This window comes from Rosa chinensis, chromosome 7 (assembly GCF_002994745.2).
Source record: "Rosa chinensis cultivar Old Blush chromosome 7, RchiOBHm-V2, whole genome shotgun sequence".
NCBI lineage: Eukaryota > Viridiplantae > Streptophyta > Magnoliopsida > Rosales > Rosaceae > Rosa > Rosa chinensis.
The window spans coordinates 36,990,468-37,013,120 of record NC_037094.1 but is presented as its reverse complement, the minus strand read 5'-3'; the positions used below and the strand labels follow the sequence as shown (position 1 = coordinate 37,013,120).

Genomic DNA, 22,653 nt, shown 5'->3' with positions numbered 1-22,653 from the left:
ACAAGCCATAGCTCTTTAATGAACTAGAGAATGCTAGAATTCACTTTTATACTTGTCGAAATTTTTATTTTGGAAAGGAGTAAAGGCACCTTTAGGATTTTTACCACAATTGCCAAATAAGCCTGTGTCCTTATTTTTGTGTACACATGTGTGCACTATCTCCTAGTTTAACCCCTTTGAACCTACATTGTTAAGCCTTTTCTTTCATCACCCTAAATTTCCTTACCCTTAACCTTAGTATAGTTATATCCTTATCCTTTGTTCTAAAGACTTAGTGGAGCTATTTTTGAGACTTTGCAAAAGGAAGAATGCATGAAGATTGAAGATTGAGAAAAGGTGGAAATTCAAGTGTGGGGGTATAATAGTCCATGGGAATATGTTGTAATGGTATGCCGTGAAAAAAAAAAAACAAAGAAAAAATTTCGTGAAAAAAAAGAAAAGAAAAAAGAAAGAAAATGAATATGAAATATACGGCTTTGGGTTTTTATTGTATGAGTTTTTGTGGACTTTTGTATTTTTACATGATGTATTTGAAGTCTAGAATGAAGTAGAGGCCCAACAAGATGATATTAGGCCCTTCCATTTGACCTCTATGGGCTATGACGTTGGAGATTGCCTTGGTGACTACAATGAAGATGTTTTCAAGGGCTCTACTTTATTTTTAGGACACCTTTGTTATTTCCTTTACCCTTTATTTTTTTTAACCTTAAGCCTTAGCCCCATTATACCCTTATTTAAGACCTTTTTTTATCCTTAAGATAGGATAGCCTTTGATCTGTAGAGATGAGTTTATAATTGTTGAACTTATGCACTATTAGAAAAATGCCCTTAGACATCGGCCAAAAACAGATGAGAAGAATCCCAACCGATGTCTTAGTGGGTGATGAGAAAGGTCCGGAAAATCCAAACATCGATTTTTAGCCGATGTCTAGTATCATTATAAACATCGGTTCCTCATTATAAATCGATGTAAATACGTTTAAATGATAATAAACTTGTATGTTTATATATTGTTAAACCCTTATCTTATTGTCTTTAATGCTTAAAGAAAATAGATCCTATAACACAACTATGCATTTTAACATCGTTATTCATTCAAAAACGATGACTGATACTGTTTCACATATCAGTTCCTATAAGCGTTTCTTCTTGTTTATGATTTAGACGAGTAATTTGACTCATATCCCACGATTTCAAATTCAATATACATAATTTAATATTGTATGAACAGATCTATTTACTTACATTAACATCAGATTCTACACAAAAAACGATGTTAATTCACTATGCCAAAAGTGGTATCAGACGACAGACAGAAACTGTTGTCTGATATGGAGTGCAACCGTTGTAGAGGTGACCGCTGTCTGATGAAAAATCAGACAACGGTGGAACACAGTTGTCTGAGAAACATACAGACAACAGGTCTGTGTTAAATGTGTTGTGTGATACTCAGCAGATGGCTCGGCAGGTGGCTCGGCAGATGCTAGGCGCAGCTGCGCTGCAGTTGCGGTGCTGCCTTCAGACAACAGTGCTAGTTTTGAAGATGTTGTATGTTGAGCTTCTCAGACAACAGACTTTTATTTTGTGTGTTGTCTAATTGATATTCAAACTTCAGTTCTTGAACTATAACTGTTGTCTGATTAACTCTCGGACAACAGAGTTTAATTGCTTCTGTTGTGTGAGTATAGATTAGAAGACAGTGATTTGTTAAAAACCGATGTATGATATGAATGATTGCAGTGTGATTTGTCCCTATTTTTGGTCATTCAAACAACGGGTAATTATCATTTGTCTATTTTGTTGTCTGATTATTTTGAACATATCCCATTCCTGAATTAAATTGTGCATTTGATCCATTTACATACCAAATATAAACATTACAAACCATCAAATATAAACATTGCAAACCACTAATCATTGAACCCAACATTTTAAACAAGAGAAGCATTCTAGTGCATGCCCATCTACTTGGGACATCAAAAAACTGATACATATATATCTATTGTTCCAAAACATGCAACACATGGTGCATGACAATGTACTAGCAGAGAAGCACAAAAAAAGATGTTTTCCTTAGCAAAAATGGACCAGCATCAAGCGCGCTCCTTCATGGCTCATGCACATATGTGTTGACAACAAACTTCCCCCACTCATTTCGCACTTGATCAGTATCCGCTTGGGTGTATTGGCTGCTACCACTCATTTCGATGGAGCATTTCTTTAGCTTTATAATATGCTAAATCATGGATCTACAAAATAAGAAAGCATTACTAGGGAAAGTTATATCAACATAGAGTAATTGCTTAGGACAAATAATAGTCATAGTCGTCATACCTAGCCTTTTCAACTTTAACTGCCATATCATACTCATGGTTATTCCCCATGCTTAAAGCAGTAGACTGTACCAAAGAGAACATGTTAGGACTTCAACATTTATCCTTTATGGGGAAATTTGATAGATTATGAAATGCAAAGTAAAATCCAAGCAGTACCGTCTTATGAGTACAAGTTCACATTCAATAAACTGAAGTTCATGTTCCATTTTTATAAATTTAAACTACCAGTATCCAATGAAGGAAGACACTCAGACAAATCTGGGACAAATATGACAATAATCTCTTTATGGCTAAAGAATCCATCTTTCCCATGCCTATCGTAGTGTATTTGCACATGCCACATATAATGAAAACCTAGTCATAAATTAAACCTGCAAAATCAAACTGACTTGCAACTACTTAACCATCGTAATAATTATAAGGGGAAAGCTATACCTTAAGAAAACGATTCCAGTTCTTGCAGTTCTGCAGATCATGTTTCACAACATCCTTTCCATATCTACAAAGATAACATCATTCAATATAATACCAAAATTAGTATCGTCTTTGCCACTAAATAATAGATAGCAAGCAGCACAAACCTTATTGCAGTTTGAATTAAAGAGCTATCATCAACTGATGGATCACCGCCATCAGTGGAATTCCATGGACCACTAATTGTCGTGAATGAGCAGTGTTTTTAAGAATGGCAAACCTAATGATATTGTAGATATGAGGCATGTGATCATCAGAGCTTCTTTCATATGACAGCTCCTCTGAAACATTCTTGCTTATCCCACTCATCAAGATAATCTGGAAAAGGGATAGAAAAGTAGGATAGTCATATGATTCTATGTATTAATAGAAAGAAAACAGACAATGTCAGGATCCTATATATGTATTCACAGAGGCAAAACCGACAATGATCATGCTTAGAATCTTCAATTATGTTGAACATAAACTCTAATTTGAAGAAGGTTCCAAATATTTCTCTATTCCAGGAATTAACACTCGTTAGTTACGTATAACTTGTGGGCAATTTAAAGAATAGCAAACGCAAGGAGGAAGGTCAGAGAAGTAACCTACCTTCACATTCCACACAATATTCCCACCTCCTGATATTGCAGGTTCTTCAGCCAATATTTTAGTTGTTGGTTCTTCAGCCCATGGTGCCGGATTCTAACTTGCATCAAGAAACTTTGCCCATATACTTTGCCTGTGTTTTTATAGTCTGTATTGCTGACAATCTTTATAGCACAATGAGTCTATTGTTGATCATTGGATATGTGTAGTAATCAAGCTCTTTGATAGTAACTGCCAAAATAACAATTTAATTAAGATTAGCAAACAGGAATACTCAACCAAGAAAAAAAAAAACAGAAAACAAGGATAAATCAATGTCCATTAAGAAATAAAGTGTTTCCATTACCTGGTTCGAAGATTTGTGGAAATCTGATCCCAAAGATCCATGATCTCTCTGCCGCGAAGATGCTTAGAACCCCCCTCTAAGTCTATTGATGCATAGCAAATGCCCAATCCCATCACAATGTATCATACCATATAACAGATGTGTTGTGTCTTCTAAGATACTATCATTTAGAGACTTAATCCAACGATCATCCTTGGGACATGATAATTTCTCTTCGACACAAAATGGTTACTCCAATCTAAACAACAATAACAACATATTGTCACGCTGCAACCACAAAAAAAAGTTAAGAAATAAAGCCAAAGATTGCATAACAGAAGCTTGAATGACAGTGGTATAGTACGTACAAAGAATCAAACAGCAAGTTACTAGTCTAGTCAGTACACTTGGTTGCTTTTCATATGAGACCAAGGTAAAAGCTCTTTGATAAGTAAGACACTGAAAGACTAGTACTATCAAAACCTCAAAATTTCGGACTTATTCGCTACAAATAATGTAATCCAAGGGTTTTTTTTTTTAGTTGAACATTGCTAGAGTCAAAAAAATAAGAATGTTCCTAAGGTCTTGGATTACAAATTTCCCTAATTCCTAGACAGAAAACTGCAAACTTCATAACCAAACTACTATGTCTAGCAAGTGACCTATTATTCAAGTACTCCTATTCGAGTACATCAACTTCGATTGAAGCACATTCCACAACAAGAAGTAAGAAATAGACAAATTGCACAAGAATATAGCCGAAAATGATACAAATCAAACGCACACAAACCCCAAATTAGATCATAGTTTCAAAATCTCAATTACCTCCAATACATTGTACACCACAAGCAATTTGATTGTTCCTTGACCACGAATCATGTAATATATTAAGCTGATATCTGAAACAACCCAATGAATAGATAAAAAGACCAGTTAGTACATTCTCATAATTATGGCAAACTGGCTTTAGTTAGATGCTACATGAATATTCAAGACTATTATTTTGGAAAAAGCACGTATTAAGTTCTTCCTAACCTGTTTGCTGCAAAAGAATGACACCACAAGCCATTATTGTAAAACACCACAACGGATTTTTGGGTTGGAAGTTCCAACTTAAAGGAGATTCACACTAGACATGCAAATGCCCTTCTTCTTTTTTTTTTTTGTGGTTTGACCCAAAGAAGTTGACTGACGTAGGCATAGAAAGCTATGCATTTGTATTGATACATGACAATGCAAAGTTGTAATACCAATCAGATAATGACAAAAAATTATTATCATGTTTATATCTAACATCCTTGAGTATAGATTTTCAAAAGTTTTATGCTTTATACTTGCTTCATTTATGTCACTAACGTATCAATCCATGGAAGGGATAACTTTGATTCAAATTCAAAAAATATAATAAAAATTACAAAGGAAAGTACCAGAGCAAAGAAATTTATCACAATGAAATCACCATCCATGCTTGGGCCTGATCCAAATATCGTTTCAACTGCTGAAAGACATTCTTTTGTATGTTCTCCAGAAAACAACTTTTTCTGCAGCAAAAGAGGCAACTCTACAGAGCCTGGTAAGGCAAGAGATCCAATGAGAAATTTGCAAAAGTACTTTCTACCTATTTCTTAAACAAATGCTATTATATTGAGAGTTTGAGAGAATGATGAGAGAAAGAGAGTAATTTGAACCTGTAGTATCATGTTTCTGATGGATAGAGAGAACATGTGGTGATGAAATTGGAAGATAGGAAACATTCTTCTCAGCCAAGTGACAACGTAAGCTCTGCATAACCACCAGCAAATAAGACTAAAAATATAGCTCAATAGCGTATCAAAGAAACAAATTTCATTTGCATGAACATTTCCATAAGATTAGGTAATATGAACGTATCAATGTGAACATTTTGTGAGGAATAGGGAGCTGTTGTTTCTTCTATTCTTATTATTAATACTAGTAATAATTTTGCGAGGATAATTAGACTGCTAATAACTTGACTTGCAACATGTCAATTTAGGATGGTATAAGTAGTCAATGCTGAACCCTCCGATTCTGGATTGAAACACTTTCATTTAAGTGTTTTGGTCCTAAGAGAGAGAGAGAGATATTCAGTTTTTTGATTCACTTAAAGTGAATCTGTAGAAACAAACACTCCAGTTTTTTATTAAAAGTCAGCATAAGCTGGTATATAATTTATTGAGTACATGTAGTTGTTGGCCAACAAAGTAAAGCTGAAAAACTGCAAGCTCTAAAAAGTGTCAAGGCCTGCAGTATCATGGGACAAATCATAAATTCTTGTAATAAAACGATCAACCTGCATTTGAGACCTACAATCTCCCTAACTATTGTTGAACAAAATTTAAATTCCACAGTATCCCGTACGCAAAAGACCATCATAAAACTTGCAGCCTTGGGATTATATGACAAGGTTAAAGGATGCCTGGCATAATACAGAAAAGGAAATGTAAATCAATGAACATGAAAGTAGCAGATTCTAGTATTCATATATGAATTTCTTGTGTTATATGCTACTTCATTGGAGTTCGAATGCAGTGGACAATGCAAAATTGTGGGATTTACTGAGCGATAAATGGGACAATGCAGTGGCCTAACTCTGAGAAAAACAAGGGTTGTATTCTTGGGCCATCTTGAATGGTGCTAGATTATTCCTTAAAGAGGTGAACAAATGTCATTACAAAAATAATGAATGAGTTGGGGTCAGAGGAATCTGCAATTTTTTTTTTGTTTTTGGAGTCCCAAAAGGTTGTTTCTTAGGTAATCCTAGAAGAATTGTCACAAACAAAAAATCTCTAGCATTGAAATCCTCACATGCTTCAGCATCCACCACAACATTCAAAACAACAATAACACAAAACTCGAAAACAACAGATACAAAAAAAAACAAATGCACCTTACTCTTTCCAGCCAATGAATGGTTCACAAAGTTCTGATCTTTAGGTAGAAATGACATAATGTGAAGAAGATCTGCACAACCCACAAACAAAAAAGCATATCAAAAACACAAAAATCACCAGCAATCCAGAAACAATGAACTGAAATCCAAGTAGTACCGTCTTGTTTGAGAAAAGGGTAGTCATCAATAGTGAGACTGACGAACCAGTCCTAATTGGTTGACAACCGGAGCATAATCGACGCGTCGTGGAGCACGGCCACCACCGCCTCCCTCTCCTCCACTCTCCTCCCGCTCTCTTTGCCTTTTACCTCTTCGCCCTTCTCGTCTTCCTCACCCTCACCTCCTCTTCCGCCTCCCTCACCTACGCCACACTCTCCCCACCCTCTTCTTCCTCCTCCCCCACCTTCGTCCCCCAACCCCCATATCCCACCCGACCAGTTTCTCTCCTGACCCAACAGAGCCACCGCGTCATCTACCACGACAACAACTCCTCCGATCTGACCCCTCCTTCCTTGGCCCACCTCCTCTTCGGGTCTAAAGGCGACTTGGGTCAGATCCTACGCCTCCTCGATGCCACCTACCACCCCAGAAACCAATACCTCCTCCACCTCGATCTCTTTGCTTCCCAGACAGACCGCGACCAACTGGCCCTCAAGGTCCAATCCGTCCCCATCTTCAGAGCCGCCCAGAATGTCCATCTCATCTATAAAGCTGATGTTGTGTACCGAAAAGGGTCGTCTTCTATCTCGTTCACTTAAAAGAGAGCGGGAGAAGAACGAGGAGAGGGCTAGGGTTTCGGGGAAGAGCCAGAGAGGGGTCGCGTGCTAGTTCTTTCAGGGATAAGTGAGTGAGGTGAAAATGAGCTGCCAGAGCGAGTGGGAAAACTAACCAAGTGTGTGTGTGGGAAACGAAAATTTTGTTTCCCTTGTGTCGAAATTTTTAACTTCATTTTCTCCGCCTTTTTTTAACTTGTATAATCAATTCAGACAACACATAAATGAAATTTTGTTGTCTGATAGTTTACACTGAAACTTCATCCTAGGGATCCAACAAGCAAATCTCCCGCCTAGTGCAAATCACAAACTCATTTCTCCCGCCTAGGCACATTCACACAACAAAAATAGGTAATTCCGTTGTAGGATCTTACAATCATGTACCCGCATTTCACCCAAAAATTAACCATTTTGGCGCTAAAGACTCTCATTTTGGGAACATCTAATTTTCTTCCAAACTTGCACAACGCAAACCAAAAATATGTTGTATGATATTTTGCTCATACAACATATACAGCTATACTGTTGTACAACGTGAGTCAAAATTTCGACCCAAATTTGAGGAAGGTGGGAGGGAAATTTCTTTTCATTCAGACAACAGACAAATTCTTATAAGTGTTGTACAATAATCATGCACCAACAGATTTCTGATTTCTGGCGTCCTTATACAACAAAATCTCACTAAATCTGTTGTATGAAGCATTTTCAATCAACACACAACGGAAATTTTTTTTTCGTTGTCTAAAAAGCGTAGTCTGATGCAATTTTTGGCATAGTGATGATCTTATACTACATCGATTATGATAAAACAACGATGTCTAATGCCTTGTAATATATCTAATCTCTAAAAAAAAATGATGTCCGTCGATTTTCTTAACATCGGTTTGCTTGTCGTCATCGATGGCAATACTTATATTGGACATCGATCTCTATCTAAAACACGATGTGCACTAGCTTGTGGCACATCGATTCCACCATAGTAATTCAATTTCCTGTGGTTAATGGGACATCGATTTTGATTTTGGAACTGATGTATTTCTCTTAGTGGACATCAGTTTTTATGGTCATAACTGATTTAAACTTTATATATAGACATCAATTTGGAATGAGAGGATTGATGTCCACCAAATATGTAGCTGTTGCTATAAACAGTTAAGGAGTTTTCTGTGATTGAACTTAAGACTGATCCTTTACTCCAATGCAAAACTCAATTCTTACAATGGCTACCAACCTATGTCTACAAATCAGCAACCAGCGGCCTTTAAAAAGTTATCATATGGGCTCGACGTAGGTAGCTGAAAGCGGGGATAATGTTGGAATTCAGTTGCACAAAGCTTTGGACCATTGCTCACAGGTTGGTTGACCGGAACAACATTTGCATCAAGGAATGGATTGTCACTCTGCAGTTCCAGATGGATTCAAAACTCAGAACACTTTGCTAAAAGACACTAAGAGCTAAGACAAGATCAAATAAAAACAATATGCATGCTATAGTAGGACTTAGAATCCAACATTTTTGATTTAAAATATCAATCCAAGAGAAAAGAAGTACGATAGGAACACCCAGGACAACCGAAGAAGGCGCTTCGTTTACTACAATGGAATCCTGAGCAAAAAATCTAATCAAACTTTCTTGCCTCTGTTGGGCAACCATGAAAGAAGACATCTTCTGCTGCTTCCCCATCTGAAGGGCTTCACAATGGCTAACCATTTCCATTAAGGCATATCTAAAGCAGTTGAGACTGACATTCTTACTACTTGGTGTGTTGTCCCCATAACATGTATACAAATTCACTTACTTAGAAATATCTACAAGTTGAGCAACTTATAAAGATCCTTAAGTTCTTAAGGATCTCTTCTATTAAAAATTAGAGCAAGAATAAATGGATAGAAAGTCTGTATATTTTAATTTATGCTTTACTTTTGCAAAACATCTTCAAATTAAATTTTTGTAATTAATTAGAGTTATATTCTAGAAGAAATTTGAGGGAAGAAATTCCCTTTTCCAGCTCCCAATCAAAGAGGTAGAACAATTCTTGCAAGAGTCGAAGCTAGCTGGAGCCATTATGTCACCACTGTCATTATGGCACCACCCCATTTGCTACTGCTAGTAATTATGTAGAAGACAAATAATAAAGCATGCAACCAAAGTAATTTTGGCCATAAGAATGAACCATTTGCACATGAAGTGTACAAGAAGAATATCAAGGAATGTAATACACTAGTAGAGGAACTAGCCATCTGGAATTTATTAATCTCTAATTTTTAAATTTTTTTCTTTTGCAACAAGAATTCAGACACATAAACTTTGCAGAATAACGACCAACTTATTTTTCTTCTAGAACCTCAACCAAAGCAGGACATATTGGGGCATGGACAACTCTATGATATGATTTCTAGTGATTGCAAGAGTGCTGAAATTTTAAATTTTCTCTTTCTCTGAACACAGTTTTGTTTCTCAAAATAAAGCACAGAAAATGAGAATGAATGAGAGTTCTATATCTAGAGTTCAAATTCATGATCCTTTAGGGTTGTTTTGAAATGCAAATGTTAGCTAAAAGATGGGACAAAACACAAGAGCATCTCAAAGATTGTATAGAAATCTCCACGTTGAATGCAAATGTAATTTGACTAACTTCTATAAAACAAGTTAACAAGAGAAGGTACATAAAATCCCTCAAGTAATAACAAATGTAGCAAACACATTCCAGGCATAGATAATACAATCATCTCCTAGCTATGTAGGTGTGGTAAAGATAGTTAAAGCCGGTGAATGCAGACTACATCAAATTTCAATCTTTTAGTTATAAGCCATAATTAGAACTAAACTTCACACAGAATTTAAAATGCTAGAACATTAGCATGGTGATTTCCAGAGCTAAATATTTATATATTGACTATAAACTTCAAAAGATAAACCAGAAACTTCAAGACTTTCTGATTGCTTCGATGAAACTTCAATAACATTGCTTAAGGACTAGAAGCAAGACATTGTATATCAAATTTCTCAATGCAAGATAATCAGATACAAAGCTAGATGCAAGAGCTGCACAGAAAGTCCAATATGTCTATAACGAATTCTTACAGAATAATAAAATCAAGAGATAATAAGATAGCCAAATAGCAAACTAGTAAAAGAAACAAACCATGTGGATAGAGATCTATATCGATCTAAATTGAAATCACAATGGCTGAACTCGGCATGGAAAGTCAATCTGCATGTGGAGATGAACTCCAATTTCTGACGAGTGCAACAAATTTGATAGGTTGTTGCAGAATGCCCAAATTTGAAGCCCTAAGGTTAAACGAATGCCCAAATTTGAAGCCCTAAGGTTAAACCAAAAAAAAAAAAATGATAAGGAGAAACCTCCTCTGGCAATTGGTTTAAATTATACGACAGCGATGTTATATCCATCGCAAAAACGAATGCCTATTACGACGGAAAAATAGTTGTACGTAGTACATACCATAGCAAAAGTTGACTTTTTGCAACGGAAAATTTGTCCGTCGTAATTTGCCGTCGCAATTGAGGTTTATTTTAGTAATTAATTATTCCTGTATCAAGTATAGTCTTAAAATAAACCATAATACGCAAATCGTAGGTATCATTTAAAAACTGAAATGGACTTGGAGTACCACAACCCTAGCTAGTTCCAAACTGACGCCCTTTCAGTAGAGTTGGGCACTGGCCGGGTTCAACTAAAATTTCACTGGGCCTAAGCCCAGCCCCTTTTTTACTGTTTGGGCCCAAAGCCCGTTTCATTTCTGACCGAGCTTTAGGGCCCAAAAACCTATATTCTACCTTTGCTATATGGATATATATCTACTTTGCTATATATCCAGATTTCATTCATTTCAACCTGTTGACATTTGAATCAAAACACAATATCAAGATCCAAAGTTCAAGTTGAAAATTCAAATATCCAAAATGCATAAAATCCAAATTCAAATATAAGTCCAGAACAATTGAAGCTACAATTGAAATACAAAGTGTCCCAATTTAAATACGAAGTCCAAATTGTAATACAAATATGCAATTGAAATAGAAAGTCCTAATTCAAATACAGCAATCGGAGCTATAGGCGGAGCATCAGGCGCTCTCGGGTTTGGTTCCACTGGAGCGGTCGTCGATGGTACAATAGCATTCCCATCAGTAGCCATGCTACAACCAAAACATGGAGAAAATTAGATCAATCTACACCATTACACACAAATAAGAAAGAGACTTAAGCATTGCAAAGTAATCAAACCTCTCCGACGGCAACCACTTCACCTCCTCTCGGCTTTGTCTGGGCTGTGGTTGATCTTCACAAGCACTCTGTTCTTAATCGAAGTGTGCTGCAGTTTTGGAAATTCAGAAAGTCACATTTAGTAATCAATATCAGGGAGTATGAAACTAAAAGTTGTATTCGGTAATCAGTAATCAGACTTTCAAAAGACTACGCAGAGGAAATCAAATCACATATGGTGAGAGAGAGAGAGAGAGAGAGAGAGAGAGAGAGAGAGAGAGAGAGAGAGAGAGAGAGAGAGAGAGAGAGAGAGAGAGAGAGAGAGAGAGAGAGAGAGAGAGAGAGAGAGAGAGAGAGAGAAACCTTGATAACTTGATTGAGAAACCTTGATAACCAGAACAATCGCAGCTGGTGACTAGGCTACATGACCAGAAAAATTGCAGATGTTGCCTGTCGGCATCTCGGGGATTTGCAGAGAAAGAAATTAACAGAATTTGAGCGGGAGAAATCGAGAAAGAAGGAGAGGGAGGAGAGGCAGGCGGCGCCGCTAGGCTAGGCGTTTCAGGTCGTCTGCGCGTCTCCGATCAGTTTGTTTGGCTGATCTGTTCGGTGAGAAGTGAGGACTGAAGGAGAAGGAGGCGGCCCCTTTGGTAGTCTGAAGTGAGTGAAGACTAAATGGGTCAATTAGGGTTACCCCTTTGGAGGCTGGAGACTCTAATCCTGTGAGTTCATTTGTACAATAAGGAATGTTAGCCTTGTCTTATAACCAGTAATATAATGACACTTGTCTCTCTCTTTTTTTTTTTTTTTTTTTTTTTTATCTACAACGGGCCTAAAGAGTTTTTCCTTATCTGAAAGTCAAGGCCCGGCCCGAACCGTATATTAGAAAATAAAGGTCCGGCCCGAACCGTTTGTTGAAAAAAAATATATATAGGGTCCGGACCGAACGGGTCAGGCTTTGATAGGCCAGTCCATGTTTGTGGGTTTTCGGGCTTAAATGCCCAGCCCGACCTTTTAGCCTGATTTTCCGTAGTAAACTAAAACTGACAAATGCATCCCCTACTACTAAATACTTGTTTAAAGAAAGGTCCAAGAGCACAAGGCCGCCATGTAAATGCATGTACTTTAGGTACATTCAAAGGAAATCTTACGTACGTAAATACATTCATGATGAGAGTGACGTCTTATATATTTTCTCATGAACAGAAACAAGCAAATATACTAATATATGTGTTATTCGATCACCTCATAGTTACCCTTAACAAAACATGTCTATATCCTAGTTAACATAACAAGAATTGATCAAGCTAGCTAAGCATGCATATGAAAACAAAAGAGTCAGGAGTAGTAACAGCTGCTCATATCAATATACATGCAACAATATATTAGCTTTTGCGTGCTTAGCAAACAAGTGTAGATTATCCATAGGAATGAGGTTGAATTACCCAGGCAATTCCAGCACTAAATTGCAGGCACTGGTGTCAAAACCAAACGATGGAAAACAAGAAAGCATTTTCATCGATCTTTTCATTGCAAGCATGAAACGACTAAAAATGGATTTTTCAAAGACGACACTTCTTGTAACTTTGGAACAGCCTCCTCAATATTCTACAAACAGCTGTGCAACTCCTTTTTAATTCCCCTTTCACTTCTTCACCCCAAAAAATTGGGAAACCCCAAACAAGAAAAACAAGTGAGAGGGAATAGTCTCCAGATCAACATATGGCTCAGCGTCCCAATGACCATCCTCGGCGCGAGACAGTGATTGACATAGGCCTCCGGAAACCCGCAAACTTCACTGGCGGGCTCGAGTTTTTGAGCCTCACGTACATACACGGTGACAAAGAAGACCAAGCTTGACGGGAAATGGCTGAAGCAAGAAGTCGACTTGCTCCACAAGATCACAGGGTTTGCACCCAAGGGCTGCATAACGGCTGTGATGGGTCCCAGTGGGGCCGGAAAGTCGACGTTCTTGGATGGAGTTGCTGGGAGAATAGCGGGTGGAAGTCTTAAAGGGAGAGTGTCCTTGGATGGGAAGGAAATGAGTCCTAGCATAATTAAGAGGACTTCAGCTTATATTATGCAGGATGATAGGCTCTTCCCAACCCTTACAGTCTATGAGACTTTGATGTTCGCTGCTGATTTTATGTTGGGGCCGGTCACAACTACTGAGAAGAAACAGCGTGTTGAAAAGTTGATTCAACAGCTCGGCTTATCCGTAAGTGATCTATTCCGGCTAATGCTTTATTGTAAGGTATCTAATATATTATGTTACTTGCTATAAGAATTCATTAGGATCATATGCTTGACTAAACAAGAATATGTTTAACTACAAGTTTTATTTTGACGGCCTAATTATTTGAACTTCTTGATATACAACTTGGAAGAAAAAATCTTATGTACAGTATACACATTGTGTCATTCTTAATTAAAATTGATAATTGGATCATATAAACTGTTGATCGATAACAAAAACAAAAACATTTACGTACGTACATTTTTTTTTGTTGTCAAATGAATTGGTAGATTAATTGAAGGGACAAATGAATACATCAATCAGGGTTGGTGTGTAGGAAAAGTAGAATTGTAGAAAGATTTTAATTGAGCTTATCATATGTGGGGTAAAGCTATGGTATGTTAACATTTCTTATACATCAATTATTTTTACCACTTTAAGGACTCATATTACCACTTTGAGGACAGGTTCTGGAAGAGTACATAATTTTTTGGCAAAAAGAAGCAGTATTTGACTAGGAAACCTGATTGCATAAGGAGTTCTACTTATACTGGGAGACCTGTGGAAGCTAGGAGAACCAAAGGAGTATTCATGAAGCATCTAGAAGTTGCGTGAAGGGCATGTGACGGCAAAGAAATCCTAATTGGACACAAGTTATGCTTTAAAGTCAAATCCATTACAGATTCTGAAATCTGCCTGTGCAGATCAGTCAACTTCAATGGAGTGGCAAAAGTAGCTCAGAGCTCAGAAAATTATGATCTTTATATGGTTGGAAAGCTACGGATGTCTATTTCCAGAAATTTTTACGGCTCGTCGATATCTATTTTCTAGAAGAAGTGATGATCGATTTAGTGCAAGGAGGTCAATTCTGCCAGAAATCTGTTTTGTGCCAACGAAGTCCTAAGTCAACACAAACTAAGTGAACTCAAGTAAGAACGAATTGGGAGTGCTTTGGACGTCTCCCTATATAAACCTAGTGTTTATGACATCTCAAGGGAACACTTTTTCTCCACAATTTCGATTTCTCACTTGGTTTCTCTCTAGTTTCAGGTTTTCAGAATCTTCAAGGAGCTTTGCCGTGCCATCTTCCTCCATTGCCGTGTTCTTCACTTGTTGCGACACCTTGGAGCTGCTTTGGGTCTTTGGGACGTAATTAAGGGTTGTTCATATGCTTTACCATACATATATTCACGGTTTGGTGTACTTGTTAGATAAAATTTCTGCTTTGGATTTTCTATGTGTGAACCTAAACTTTTGAGCATGCAATCTTATTTTTGGATGCAATTTTGATATTCTTTTCAATGTTTGGTTTGTTTATGTGTGTTTGATTCTTGTGAGTTGCCGAATATATGGAATGATAATCTGGTTTTGTTTTATAGAAAACTTTTGCATGTTCTTGTTCTTTGGTGGCCAACTTAGGATGATTGCATGTAATTGGAGCTAGTAATTAGGTTAATGCTTCGTGACCCTAATTCAATATGGTAGTAAAGGCTTTGTACAAAGGTCGAAATCAGATTATGCATGTGATGAAAAGACTTGCTTCGAGTACTTGAATTTGCATGTTTATTGACTAAACTTTCACTTGCTCTTAATGATTCGAATGCATGAGATCATGAGTTGCTTCAATTGTGTGATACTTGTCTTCAGAATATATTGGTTAGGCGCTTCGTTTGATCAATTGTGTAAAGGGAAGTCAAATAAGGGACATTGGTTGCTTGTATCTTTGTTTCTTGGGTTGATATCGTTCCATGGTAACTACAAAGATTAAAGATTGCATGAATGAATTGATCTTGATTAGTTCTTGATGAATTGTTTTCCAAAAATTCTTCTTTTCCCACCTTTGTAAATAAAAACGATTTTATTCTTTTATTTGTTTTCTGAAAATTTATATTTTGATCTTTAAAACCCCCCTATCTTTTATGTTTTCTTGTTCTTGTAAATATGTAAATCGGTTTTAGGACATACTAAATCGTAAATAACATGTTAATAATTTGAAAAGATATTTTAATTTCATGAATAGTGTTTGTAGGAATTAGTTTGGTGTATTTTAGGAATTTGTATTGTGTTTTTTAGGGATTGCTAAAAAATAGGGATTCTTTGGTGTTTTTTAGGGATTTTGTTTCCTACTTGTATTTGTATTCCTAATTAGTGTATAAGTAGTATTCCTTGTTGTATATGGCTTCCTAACTTGACTATGACTTGTAAAATGTATTCTAGTAGGAGTAGGATTCCTAATTTAACTCTAACTTGGATTCTTTGTAAATTTTGAATTGTTGTCGATATATACTTGTTATTTTCGTTTGTCTTGTAAATAGCTGTCAGAAAATTCATTCCCAACTCCATAACCTACATTTAGTAGATTGTAATACTTAAACTTGGCTGAGTTCTAACTTTTAACACTGCAACCACAAAAAGCACATGAAAGCAATTGGCCAACACAATGGAGAAAGTAAGGCATACCAAATGGTCATCACCAGTAGAATGGCGGAGAAGTCTCATCTATGTGAATATGGGTGGGTTCCTTCCGAAATAAAGGTTCTAAACTAAGCCTTTACTCTGGAAACATAGAATAAGTTTCATTAAAAGATTAAAAAAAGAAGAAGAGATAGTTTATCAAAACATAACCACCATGTTAAAGTAATTTACAGGTATTACCAGATAAAGATTTATGGGTAGTTTAAACACATCAACTTAAGTGAATCAGTACAAAATTCAGCTTAGAATTCAAGATTAGTTTACAATCCTCTTTAATCAATATAGTAATTACTAATGGAAACCTAATATGATGTAAATGACAATAGAAACACGGCAACTAAGTGTGGAACTGAACACTTACAGCTAGATAAGATTACTCCAAACACCGCTGGAGCCTAGAATTCTAAGGGAAATCTGGGAAAACCTTGAAGTATTTCAATATGGGAATATTTTGAACAAAACGTCAAGACTAAATTCATAACTAAATCATACAAGTCTGGGCTAAACCCCCTTTTATACTACTTTCAGCCATCTCCTAGACCTTTCTAGACAACAATTATTAAAGCAAACAAACAACTACCACATTTAATGAAGACATTAAAGTCAAACAGGAAATCTACCAATATTGACAAGAAAAGAAAACAGACAACTACCAACTTCATCTGCCAAGATTCTTGCACCATTATTCAAATAGCAAATCTGGCAAAGCAAACAGATAACTACCAACTACATCTGCTAAGATTCTTGCATCATTCTACCCTTCCCCAAAAAACTCGTCCTCGAGTTTACAGCGAATCAAAGCTTTCTTAACATCCCCATTGTTGAGTGGATATAGATCCGAAACATTGAAGGTAGAGGTGATACCCAAGTGCTTTGGTATATCAACCTCATAAGCATTATCTCCAATCTTCTTGATAATCTTGTAAGGCCCAATCTTTTGTTTACTTAGCTTAGAGTAGGAACCAGCTGGGTGCCTTTCTCTACGTAGATGAACCATGACCATATCTCCATCTTGGAAATTGCAGGGATGTCGTTTCCTATCTGACTCCTTGTACTTAGCATTTGACTCTTCAATTTTCAGCCTTATCTCATTGTGCAGCTCTTGCATTTTTGCAACCACTGTTTCACCCTTTACGCTCCCCTTTCCAACTTCCGGTATATGGATTAAGTCATGAAAGTGCATTGGCTGTTTCCCATATGTTATTTCAAAAGGGATTCTACCAGTAGTGTGATTTCTTGAGTAGTTGTACGCAAATTCTGCTTATGCAATAACTGCCTCCCATTGCTTCTGGTTTTCTCCAACTAAACTTCACAACAAACTACCCAAACTTCTATTAATAACTTCTGTTTTCCCATCAGTTTGGGGATAGTTGGCACTACTGTATTGTAACTTTGTTCCAAGCCTTTTCCATAAAGCTCTCCAAAAGTGAGACAAAAACTTGGAATCTCAATTAGAAGTGATGGATTTAGGCACTCCATGCAGACGGATGATTTCTAGGAAGTATATATTAGTAATATTTGAGGCATCCATCGTCTTCTTACAACTGATAAAATGTTCCATTTTTAAGAACCGATCAACCACCACAAAGATTGAATTCATCCCTTTTTGACTCCTGGGCAGCTCCACTATGAAATCCATGCTTATATCCTCCTAGGGTGCCGATGGAACATGTAATGGTGTATAAAAACTAGTGTTCTGCTCACCTCCATTGGATTCCTGACAGATTTGGAATATGTCGATAAATCTATAAACATCACGCCACATTTTAGGCCAAAAATACTTTTCCTCAATCATAGCGTATGTCTTGTCTCTTCCAAAATGACCACCCAAACCGCCAGCATGCATATCCTCAATGATCAGTTCTCATAAGGAACAGTCTAGAATACAAAGTTGATTATCCTTGAAAAGAAATCCATTGTGCAACACAAATGCCCATTGTTGGCCATCATTGCACCAGCTCCAAATCAAACTGAAGTATGGGTCAATTGGATAAAATTCTTTGAAAGATTTGAACCCTTCAATAGTGGTTGACATGGTGTACAATAGTAAGGTCTTCCTGCTAAGAGCATCATCCACTTTGTTGCTTACTCCAGATTTGTGCTTCAATACAATTAAAATTGAACTGCTGGAGAAAAGAGACCCACTTAGGATGTCTCTCGTTTAACTTTTTATGGCTATTGATGTGCTTCAGGACTTCATAATATGTGAATAAGACAAATTCACGTTGAATCAAGTAGTGCTACCAATAGCGTAGAGCTTGAACGATGGCATAAAATTCTTGATCATAAGTGCTGTAATGCTGTCTTGTTTCGTTCAGTTTCTCACTATAGAATGCTATTGGCCTTCCCTTTTGACTTAGCACAGCACCAATTCCAATTTCAGAGGCGTCACACTCTACTTCAAAAACTTTCTCAAAGTCTGGTAGTACAAGGACACGGGCTTAGCATAGCATGTCTTTAATTTCTAGGAAGCTCTTTTCTACCCTTTCTGGCCATTCAAATCTGCCTTTCTTCATACAAGCTGTCACTGGAGCAATGATACTATTGAAATTGTTGATGAAATGCCTATAAAACGTAGCTAGGCCATGGAAACTTTGCACTTAAGCAATTGTTGTTGGTGTTGGCCAGCTCTTGATCACGTTTACTACTTTCATCTACCTTTATGCCTGCTGCATTGATTACATACCCCAGGAATAGTAGGGAACCAGTGATAAAGTGGCACTTCTTCATGTTAACATATAACTATTCTCGCCGTAAGACCTTAAACACCTTCTTTAGATGCTGCAAGTGATAATCTTTGGATGCACTGTATATCAGTAAATTGTCAAAATATATTGCAATGATGAACGGTTTCAACACCTGATTCATCAAACGCATAAAGGTGCTTGGTGCCTTTGATAAGCCAAAAGGCATTACCGTCCATTCATAAAGCCCTTCATTTGTCTTAAATGTCATCTTCTATTCGTCATAATCACGAATTCTGATATGGTGATATCCACTCTTCAAGTCAATTTTACTGAACACTTTGGCACCATGTAACATGTCCAGCATGTCAACCAATCTTGGGAGCGGAAAATGATACTTGATTGTGATCTTGTTGATAGCTCTACTATCAAGGCACATCCTCCACGTCCCATCTTTCTTTGGAGTCAAAAGTGCAGGAACGGCAAATGGGCTCATGGATTTTCGAATAAACCCTTTCTATAATAACTTTTCCACTTGTCTTTGAAGGTCTTCATGTTCTTTTGGACTTATCCAGTAGTGAGGCAGGTTTGGAAGGCTGGCTCCAGGTACAAGGTCAATATGATGCTGAATATCCCTTTGTGGTAGCAATCCTGCGGGCATCTCACTCGGGAAAATGTCTTGAAAATCGTTCAACAAATCATTCATTTCCACAGTTACAGCTTGCAACTCCTCTTTTCTTTCATTAATCAATAGCGCATAGGCAACACCATTCTCTTCAAATTCATTGATAAACTACTGAGTTGTCAAGCAAGCATTTGTCTCCTTTTCGGTGGACTCCAGAAAGCGTTCACCTCTGATTAGAGCTAGAATTACCTTGACTCCAATTTTATAAAAGGCATAAACATTCTTTTCACCATGGTGGACAGTTTTGTTATCAAACTGCCATGGCCTTCCCAATAATATATGACACGCTTCCATATCCACCACATCACATAAAACATTATCGGAGTCACTTTTCCAATAGAGAAAGGGACAAGGCATTGTTATGTTACCTTCACTTCTCCTCTTTTCTTGAAGAACTCCTTGTCTTAAAGATATTGTTACACCGCCAATCACCTTCAGGAACCTTTGGAGTTATCATGGTACGACGTATTACTAGATTGGGAAGGTCTTGATCTTCATATGTGACTTCATCTTCTGTGAATTCCAGGAAGCTTTCATGGAACTGCCCATCTTCATTGTTGATTTCTCCGTCCTTGCAAACAAGTAGGTTGCTTGATGTCTTCCTACAATTGGAGAATTTGTGTCCCTTTTGTCCACATTTGTAACATATCACCTTCCCCCTACAAATTGAGAGGATATATTGCTGCTTCCAGCTACATCACTTCCCATTCCACGTCCAAGAGCTTGACCCCCTTGAAAATTCGATGCTGTGGTTTCCTATTGTTCTAGAAATTGTTGGAGGTAACCCTAAGATTCAGCTTTGCATCTCCTTGAACTGGTTCAGCTTCTAACTGCGTTTGTCTCTTCCCAAACTGACTTGGTCAGTGGTTAGATGATTTTTACTGGGCTTCAACCTTCATGGCGAGCTAAACAGCCGTTGCTAATGACCACCATGGTTGTAACTCAACCAGATTTCTGATCTTGTAGCATGGTTGAATCTATGTCTCTAGCAGCTGAACTCGAGTTCTCATCTTGTAGAACTCATTTGTATACTCTCGAACAGAACGATTATCTTGTTGGATTGATTGATATTGTTATAACAAGATTCCTTCATAGTTCAAAGGAAGGAACTAACAACGAATCAGCTTCTGCATCTTCATCCAATTCTGGATTTTTTCTTTCCCAGATAGAATCCATGACATTTGGACCTATTCCCACCAAGAAGAAGCATAACCCTTTAATTTGACAGCTACAGCCTTGACCTTCTTGTGTTCTGGCATCTCCAAGTACGTAAAGACTCTTCCCACTTCATTAAACCAGTCCAAGACTTCCTCTGGTTGTTCTTTTCCTAGAAAATGAGAAATTTCCACCTTCAACCTCTCTATTGAACACCGGTGGATGTCCCATTCGAAAATTTCCAGCTTCTTCTTCATTCGAAGAATCACTCTCTAAAGGTTGTTGTTATTACCTTTCAAATGCTGGTGGATTCCTCACCTTCCTCATTTGGTATACATTCATTTGGGGACCTCTTTGCATCTCCATATCCTGGTTTTGAAGAGCAAGAACATTTGACTGATCTAGCCTTTGTTGCTGCTGCAAGTTTTCTAGATCCTCCCTTGTTGCCACATTTCTAGTAGCTACTTGATTAGTCTCTGAGGTGTTGTTGCCTCCTTGAACAACACCTCTTCACCCAACAGCATTTCCAGCAGCTACTTGATTAGTCTCTGAGGAGTTGTTGCCTCCTTGAGCAGCACCTCCTCATCCAGTAGCCATAGATTCGCAATAATCACAGATCTAGAGCAGCTCTGATACCACTTGATGTAAATGACAACAGAAACACAGCAACTAAGTGTGGAACTGAACACCTAGAGCTAGGTAAGATTACACCGTTGAAGCCTAGATTTTTAAGGGAAATCTGGGAAAACCTTGAAGTATTTCCATATGGGAATACTTTGAACAAAACTTCAGAACTGAATTCATAACTGAATTATACAAGTCTGGGCTAAACCCCCTTTATACTACTTTCAGCCATCCCCTAGACCATTCTACACATCAATCATTAAAGCAAACAAACAACTACCACATTTAATGAAGACATTAAAGTCAAACAAGAAATCTGCCAAGATTGACATTAAGAAAACAGACAACTACCAACGTCATCTACCAAGATTCTTGCACCATTAGTCAAACAACAAATTTGCCAAAGCAAACAGACAACTACCAACTACATCTGCCAAGATTCTTGCATCATAATATAAGTGGTAACAAAATTCTGAATGTTTCTGTGAGATGCTGATGCAACATAGAAAAAAAAATTTTTGCCACCAACTTAACGTGGATGCTTACTATTTGTATAAGTATATGCTAATAATGGTTTATCATACTACAATACTCATATATCAGCATACATGCTGAAATTTCCAACATAGAACAAAGAACAAAGATACTGATGTATGAATACTGTAGGAACTTTGGCTTGAAATTTCTACAGTTAGAGTACATAGTGGAATTTCCAACATAGAACAAAGATACTGATATATGTGTACCGTAGCAACTTTGGCCTGAGATGTTGATATATGAGTATGTGCTGATAATTTAGCATAGTCTATGACTTCTATTTATACTAACAAAATGAATTTTATACTTCACTCCTCTCTAAATCCATTGCTAAATTCATAATTGTGATTTTTCTAAATATTAAGGGAAAGACAACAAAAGTAAACAGATCAAATCCCAAAATCAGAGTAATATGTGTATAAACCCCTAAATCAAAACCTGCAAATTGAAATCCAATACATATCCCCCAAATTCAAACAACAAAATGAAGACTCCAAAGAGAGATAGTCAGAGCTGTTTTTCATCTGTTTACATTAAATTTGCAAGATCAGAATGCACTGACATGAAGTTAATTCTTTTAAGACGTCATTATGAAGTATGAATAGTTAGATCACAATAAAG

General features: G+C 37.1%; 2 long non-coding RNA genes across 2 annotated transcripts; both read right to left on the bottom strand.

The window, feature by feature from the left end:
- Positions 1-3,003: 3,003 nt before the first annotated feature.
- On the bottom strand, positions 3,004-3,793 carry LOC121050436. Its single transcript, XR_005802961.1, has 3 exons — positions 3,745-3,793; positions 3,402-3,629; positions 3,004-3,128 (listed from the first exon to the last, which is right to left on the bottom strand). It is a non-coding gene; the product is annotated as an uncharacterized LOC121050436 (long non-coding RNA).
- A 7,618-nt stretch (positions 3,794-11,411) lies between these two features.
- LOC121050486 lies at positions 11,412-12,349 on the bottom strand. The gene is made up of 3 exons (XR_005803114.1): positions 12,000-12,349; positions 11,658-11,745; positions 11,412-11,569 (listed from the first exon to the last, which is right to left on the bottom strand). It is a non-coding gene; the product is annotated as an uncharacterized LOC121050486 (long non-coding RNA).
- Between the last annotated feature and the right edge of the window lie 10,304 nt (positions 12,350-22,653).